We start from the raw sequence: 8,308 nt of genomic DNA on the forward strand, positions 1-8,308 counted from the left end.
CGAAATCTTACATGTCTGATTCCTTTATCAGTAAAGGACAGATCTTAAAATATGCAAATGCTAATCGGACATAAATACCTAATTCATGGTTTCTCCAAGTCTGTAATTTTTGCCATATTCTGAGAAAGATAGCTTTTAGCTTCTTGCCAAATAGATCTTATACTCCCAAGGAAAGTTTCGGGGTACCCCCTTTATTAAGTAAGAGAGAATATCGAACGATGAGTTGGTTTGTTGCCTAATCTTAAAAAAAAAAACACAAAAAAACCTTGCTTTTGTAGACAGTTTTGTACCAAATGTAGAGTTTGAATGATCTATGTATCTAATCATTTGTTTCCATGGGGTGGAATCAAGTCTGAAGCCCAGACAATTAAAGTAATTCACATTTAAATGAAAGGTGGCTTGATTGATTTGTAACGACACAATTTATTTGGTAATAATGACATTCCTGGAGTTTGGCCAGGAAAACAAAGGGTGATTTATTTCCTAATAACAAAGACAAATGGCCCTTCTGCTCCAGCCTCTTCCTCATTCTCAGCGGCTCAGGGCCAGGGTACAAGTGGACTCTGCGCCGTTCCCTTCCTGCTGGAGGAGAATTCTCCCCGAATCACGTACCACAGTGGTCCTGATGATGGAAACTCGGCTGCTGTACACCTGGAAGCTTTAAAGAGCACACGCTATTTCTTTTTTTCTACTTGCAGTTTCACAGTTTGGTCTTTAAAACACAGGGTCATGCCAGAAAAATTATACACCATGTCATACCAAGCACCTTGACATGGCGTTGGTCAAGGTCTAGCACTAGTCAGTGTATGTTTTTGAGCTAGATAAATAATGGGGTAAATATTATGATGGCATCATTATTATAATGACATGGCTCATATTTTAAAGAATATTATCCTTAAAAAATGGTTCAATGTTTTATACCGACGGCTCACTTTAAATAAGATTTTAAAAACACAAATGTAAGTCAAACAACTGGGAGGTGACTATCCAAGGTTAATAAGGAATAATAAAAATAACACAAGCACACAGCATTGTAAACTGACTCTACTTCAAAAAATGTATTAAAAAAATAACACAAGGGCAAACAGATTGCTAAAGTCATCAATTTTAGCAGTTTGTCTCTTTTCATGTGACCAAAATCACAATGTTTAGCTTTAAAATTTTTTTTCCTATTTTATTTTATTTTTAAAATTGAGGTATAATTGACATATAACTTTATATTAACTTCAGGTGTGCCAGATAATGATCCAACATCGGTATGTTTTATGAAACAGTCACCATGGAAAGACTAGTTACCATCTGCCACCACACATAGTTAACAATTTTTTTTCTCATGATGAGGACTTTAAAACCTACTTTCTTAGCAGCTTTCAAACATGTAATACAGTATTATTAACTGTAGTCACCATGCTGTATATTGCACTCCCAGGTAATAAATAAAATATATTTATTTTATAACTGGAAGTTTGCACTTTTTGACCCCCTTCACCCATTTCATTCATCAACTACCCCCTTATTTTCTTTTAATATGTTTTTAAATGTCCAGAGAAAAGCAAGGGAGTACTTGGAAATTTTAAGAAACAGAGGCCTTCATGGAAGCAGCCTAAGTGTCCATCAATTGATGACTAGATAAAGAAGATGTGGGATATATATAATGGAATACTACTCAGCCATAAAAAAGAATGAAATATTGCCATTAGCAGCAACATGGATGGGCCTAGAGATTATCATACTAAGTGAAGTAAGTCAGATAGAGAAAGACAAACATTGTATAATATCACTTATATATAGAATCCCAAAAATATTACTAAGTGAATTTATTTAAAAAACAAACAGACTCATAGACATTGAAAACAAACTTATGGTTACCAAAAGGGAAAGGGATGGGGTGGAGGGATAAATTAGGAATATGGGACTAACAGATACACATTACTATATATAAAATAGATAAGCAACACAGATTTACTGTATAGCACAGGGAACTATATTAAATATCTTGTAATAACCTATAATGAAAAATGATCTGAAAAATATAATACATATAACTGAATCACTTTTCTGTACACCTAAAACTAACACAATATTGTAAATCAAATATATTTCCATTAAAAAAAAAAAGAAACAGAGTTTGTGAGGGACTTACAGAATCCACTGGGCCCCCCGGGCAGTGCTTTGCCAGGGCAGTGGGAGGGGGACCCAGGCGGGGGAGAAGCAGCCACGTCAGTCAGAGCCATGTCCCAACCTGATTTGCCAAAGACCTTTCTCCTGAGTGGGAAAAATGCAGTAATTCACAAATTCAAGAAGAGTGCATAACCTCATCTTTGTTCCTTCCTGAAAACAGAGAACTTTTTCCATTTTGACCCTGAAAAGAAGCTGTGAGTAGCTTATCCAAGAGCTGACAGGGCAGCTCAGGATGTGCATTACTCTCTGCTTTCCAAGGGCAGTGCTCATTCGTTCAGCAGGTGAGCCCCTCGAGCGCGCCAGGCGTTGCTCTGCAGCTCATAACAGAGCCAGGAAGAGGGCTGCCTGGGACTTTGCCTCCCAGAGCTTCTGTTCTGGTGGAAAGGTGGGGGGGACAGGTGATCAAAAGGTCAGTGAAAAGAATGCTTCTTGACAGTGAAAGGGGCTGAACAGGGCAGTGGGGTAGAGCCCGGAGAATGAAAACCCCCATGTGTACAGACAGGTGACCTGTAAGCGACGTTGGCAGGGGGTACAATAGAGGGCAGCCTGCTACGTAGTGCAAGCAACAGAAAACTTTTTTTTTTTAAGTTTTTAAAAACTCAGAAAGGTTCAGGGTGTAACAAACAAATACCTGCATACCTAAAATTCACAATGAATAAATGTTAACACATTGTCAATTAGGCTTCGGTTTCTTTTTAGTGAAAGCAATGACAATATTACAGCTGAAGTTGGTACCCTCTCTTTCTCGTTGGCCTCTCTGCTTCAATTTCCTTCCCTTCATCCCTCCTCTCCCGCTGGAAATTACTATCACAGTCACTGCCATGACCCTGCTATGTTGCTTTTCCAGTCCATGTTTATACATATACAAATACATATACAAATATACATAGGTGTATATCTGAGCTATGTATATATATTCAGCAAGGTGGGCAACTAACAAGTTAGTAGACAACATTACTAAGAAAATTAACAGCACTAATTCATATATAGAGATAACCAGATGGTAGATATATTGATGGTAGCCTCATTTGCAAAGTAGCATGAATATTCAAAGTACTTAGCAACAACTTTATTACGAAGCATAAAGAATATTTAAAATGCTATTAAATACCTAAATTAATGAAAAGACATTATCAAGTCCTTGGAGAAGAAACTAACATCATAAAGATATAAATTTTCCCTCTATTAACTTACTATAATCTATCAATAGTCTGTCAATATATTATATATTACATAATATATTAATTTACTATAACCTATTAATTTACTATAATTCTATTAAAACTTCAAGCAACTTCTTTTTGTGTGAAGCGTGACACAAAATCCACATATGACAGTAAAAAAATTCCAGAAGCACTAAGGCAACCTTTAAAAACAAAATCAAGAAGTGTGTCCTACAAGGAGACAAAAATTATTATAAAATTATAGAATTGGTAACCACATCCATTGGCACAGAAATACACAAGGAGACATTGTTCCTTATTGTATCTTGACAATTTTAGTTATAAAAAACACTCCTGTACTGTTACTTCTTTAGCCATTAAATAATTCATTCTTCAATTTTTAATATATAATTCTACTTTGAGAGAGAAAAAAGTGTAATAGTCTGACTGATGTTGTAAAGCCACTAAGACCGGAAAATTCGCTGATGTCTTAGTCCAAAGGAAAGCCATTTTCTAGTGGCAGGAGAAATTAACTAGCTTCCCTGACCATTTATTTCCTTACATAGAGCAGCAAGTTGTACATGAGACATTACACTTAGAGAATCTTGTGCGTGGTTAATGTTAGTGTGTGAAGAAACTGGTGATCCTTTAGAGGCTGTAACTCATTTTACAAAAGAAGAGACAGAGGTCTCCTGAACCCAATGACAACAGAATCACCCAGCTTTTGTCAATATGGTTCTCAAGAGGTGGAGGGAATATTGAAGGAGCCCCCCAGGATGAAATCACAGCACGCAGGACTGTGCCAGCAAACGCTGCTGGGAACAGGAAGAGAACTTGAGACAAAATTCACAAGAGTTGCGGGTGCTTGGTGCCCCTACCTGAGCCAGCTGGATCTGACTGTATCCCCTGTTTTCCCAGCCAACTTCACCCTTGAAGGACAAAAGCAGTTCTCTTTTCTAAGAGTAATTCTCTCTGGAATGCCCTCAGAGAATTTCTGCTCCTTTTCCCTACTTACCATTCTGCTGTTGAAAATTCATTGACTCAAATGACAAGTGCTCAGACCAGAAGCCACTATTTGGGTGATGATACCCCAGGTCTTCATTTGCATAGGTTTCTAATTGAAGAAGACTCTGTTCACTTAATGAAATGGAAAAGTTACCATGCACCAGAGATTTGTTTCAAATATTATCCCACAGTATTTCACAGACAGGGAAGCAGAGGCTCAGGAGGGCAAGTCACCTTCCCAAGGACACCGGGAGAAAAGGCAGAACTCCCATCCAGGTCCAAAAGCTTCCAGCCCTACACTTGCCATCTTGCATGATGCCAAGGATCAACTCAATTTACATTGGCTCTGGGCTCCCTGGGAGAGCTGCCGTACCCCGATGACTTGGAGTTCCTTAAGACTAGGATTCCAAAGAAGTGTAGGATGTGACACCTAGCATTTCGATCAGGTTGTCCTGGGGCCATGTGTCCTAGGGTCGCCAAGCCTCCTGGGCTGCACCGTTTCACCACGGCTTTGGAGGATGTTGTCAACATTCCATGTTGCTTCTGCTAAACTTCAAGGAATTCTGCTTATGGCCAGCGTTTTCATGTTCTTGGTGATTAAACAGGTACAGCATCACATACAAGAATAAAAAATTGACGTGATGGTAGCGAGGACCAACAGCTTGAAAAAATATAGGAGTGAGTCAGTGATAGAGATACCTTCTCCCCCATATGCTTCATTCACTTGGCCCCTGCACTCTGAGGTCTTACCCACAGCATCTCAGAGAAGCCTGCTCTAATTCCCTGTCGATCCCAGCTTCCCCGTTACCATCAAGCCCCCTAGTCTGTTTCTTTCATGTCTGGTGTCTCAATCTGAAACTATTCTGTTGATTTATCTTCTTGAGGTTTGAGATTCTCTTTTGTTCATTATTGAATCTCTGTCACCCAGAATAGATCCCAGAAAGTGTTGGTAGCTCGGTAAAAATGTATTAAATGACTCGTTGAGTAAATGAGCAAGTCCCTAATTGGAAACAGGGAAGATGATTTGAAAACCCTTTTTAGCTACATTTCACAGAACGAGATGTAGAAATGAAAATGAGGGTGCAGATCATACTTTTATTCGGTTCCAAGGCCGGGGTCAGGAAATGCTGACTTCAGAGGCAAAAGAAATCTGAGACTGGGGGTGCCTCTGGGTTTCGCATCCCAGAAAACCCCTCTTGGAAGCATAACTGGGGCCATTTGGACCCTCCTCCCTCCGCTCCGTTGGCATGTGTTCTGGGCCCTGCGAACGTTGCTGTTTATTGGGTTTTGTCGAGCCAACACAAAGTAAATACTTTCAGTTCCTGAATGCTGGCGAGAGCAGGGGAGAGATCGAGTGACAGCGCCTGGGAACCAGCGCCGCCTCGTGCAGCGGTGAGCCGGGCTCTGTGCAGGCTGGCAGCCCGCGGCTGGGGACACATGGCCCCGGGCGGGGCTCCTCCGGCCGTTCTGGGACACGCGGGAGTTCATGCGGTTGCAAGGAAGAAATCAACAAGAACACATCAGGTGTCAGGCGCTGCCAGACCCACGCGTTCTCCGAGGCTTGTGAATACCCCCATGCACACCGAGATGCCAGCACTGATAGGAGTACAGAACCGGAGGGTGGGTGGGGAAGGATGCCCAGCACACCAAGGACAGGAGAAAAATAGCTCCGCTGGATGATCGTTAAGGAAAACGAAGGCTTGGTCGTTCTGAGCCCCGGCGTCCCCAGATCACACTTATCACAAATAAAAATCACCGAAAGCTGTGCCTGTTGTTTATTTTCTCGCTGAAGAGAACAAGATGCCGGCATCTGATAGAATACTTGGAGAGTCATCTGAAATGAAGCCGCATGGATGCTCGGAGAGGCACGGCTCTGTTTTCGCACAGGGTGGGTGGCAGCTAAGCCCTTCCAGACGCTCTTTTCCTCTTGGCCAACAGGAGAGAGCATTCGGGCTTGCCCAAACAGGCCCCAACAAGGCACTTTTATTTCGTTTCTAGCATGATTAATCTAATTTGTTTTAGGTTCTGGGAAACTGGCTATACTGCAAGGTAGCTTCCTGGAATCTTACGAAAATTTACATCCAGAAATTCTTGAGCAAATTAGACATTAAGGGGCCAAGTGTATATGTTTCAAATCAACAAGCTGCTACGTAGGTGAAACTGATCTATCTAGAAAAGGTTCATAGTTTAGGGAAAATTAGATTTTGAGAAAACAGTGTCTGTCCTTTTAAAGCTTTCTTTCTTAGGCTCACTTTTAAAGGATCGTTGGACTCTCCAATCAAGAAAGGGACTAAATCTAACATCAGAAAGATATCAGATCTCCCATCTGCTGCTGTTTCAACATATTACAAGGATTCACTAGGAGTGGGGAAGCTTCTTTCTTAGAAGCTGGCAGACTGCTCTCTGTGCTCAGTGCAGGCGGCCGGGGTCGCCCTAGAGGCGGGACGCAGCCCCGCCGTGGAAGGCCCCCATCCTGCCTGTGTAGAAGAGGATTGCTGAAAAGAAACAGAGTTCATCTCCAAATGAGAAAATGGACTCTTAGAGAAGATGGAGAATGTTCCAAAAGAAACACAGCATATGAACTAACAAGAAAGCCAGTTTGAGAAGCTCCTGGTTACGGGTCCAAAGTGTCCCAGCAGTCTGTTCAGATGTTCCCACTGCATGCAGTTCTAGACGTCACCTCTGGGGGCACTTTTCCATATAGAGCTGGTCCAGCAGGGTAGTTCTAGGACGTGGGTTTTTCAATCTAAGACTTCATTTTCATCCTTACTGGGTTTTACAAATATTTATTTCTACCTTCTAAGAGTGGCTTGCAAATCCAAACCAAACCTCTGAAAATAAAGCCACAGAGCAAAGCCCTTTCTGCTTGCCCTAGACCTCTAGCAACATTAGCTATACATGGAAATCATCGAGGCTTTCCCGATGTTTAAGAATTATGGCATGTTTGGAAGCAGATGGTCCAGGAGAAGATGTTTTGGCAAGTGCTTAATAGGTTCAATTTCAAGGCTGTCCTCTGAAAACGATTTTACTTTTTAAGAGTCAAAAATTTTTTTATTTTTATTTTTGTGTTTGTTATGTCATCATCTCACCGGGAATATAGTAGATGTAGTTCTTCTGAAAACAGCTTCTTCTAGTTCAGAAAGAACAAAAGTGTAATCTTTCTTTTTTGTCTACGAAATAACTTCGAGTAAAATTCTCTTGATGACAGAGCTTTGTTACAAAATAAGGAAAATATTTCCACCTACCGATGCTACAAATGAGAGCACCTTCTTAAAAATACTTCACAGTATTGAATGTGGAGCCTAGGGCCTATTACAATTACACCCTATCTTTGTTCCTATGCGTATTCCAAGACACAGCACTTATCATGAACAAAGCATTGTGGTAGATTTCATTCAGAGGATCTGGTATTAAATATAGTCACTTATCCTCAGGATCTGTTAGTTTATTCATGTAAATTAATGCTTTCGTTGGGCTCCAGTTTCTGGCCAATCTTTTTAGAAAGCTACCAAAATATATGGAAAAATTATTTGAGTGGAAAATCAGATATTATTTGTGTCGATTTAGGATACTCGATTTAAAGACATGGAAGCCTTCAAGCAAAAAACAAACAAAAAAAATCCCAAACCAAAACAGCAACAAGAAAAAATTACCCTGAGAAGTCTATAGTCAGTGCTTAGCACAACCATGGGACATGAGATTCAAGTGAGTGAAAAGTGAAGATTCTACACCTTCTTTGGGACGATTATGTCCATTAAGACTGGAAGGTCTTCAAAACCATCAGTTCGGTGACTCTCAGGCACTGTCTGCTCAATCTAGCCCCAGACTAGTGGGTGGAACTTCTTTCTGCAAAGCAGTCCATCTCAGCCACCTTCAAGGAGAGGTGATCACATCAGGCCAAATTTCCCTGAAAAATCTCTGTTCAAAAATTCTACAGTGCACTTCAGTTGCTGAGTTTG

At 40.7% G+C, this 8,308-nt stretch overlaps 1 long non-coding RNA gene across 1 annotated transcript; it reads right to left on the bottom strand.

The window, feature by feature from the left end:
* Window positions 1–550: 550 nt before the first annotated feature.
* LOC140695803 (uncharacterized) lies at window positions 551–5,272 on the bottom strand. Its single transcript, XR_012071627.1, has 3 exons — window positions 4,360–5,272; window positions 2,144–2,265; window positions 551–658 (listed from the first exon to the last, which is right to left on the bottom strand). It is a non-coding gene; the product is annotated as an uncharacterized lncRNA (long non-coding RNA).
* Between the last annotated feature and the right edge of the window lie 3,036 nt (window positions 5,273–8,308).

Source organism: Vicugna pacos, chromosome 4 (assembly GCF_048564905.1).
Source record: "Vicugna pacos chromosome 4, VicPac4, whole genome shotgun sequence".
Taxonomy (NCBI): domain Eukaryota; kingdom Metazoa; phylum Chordata; class Mammalia; order Artiodactyla; family Camelidae; genus Vicugna; species Vicugna pacos.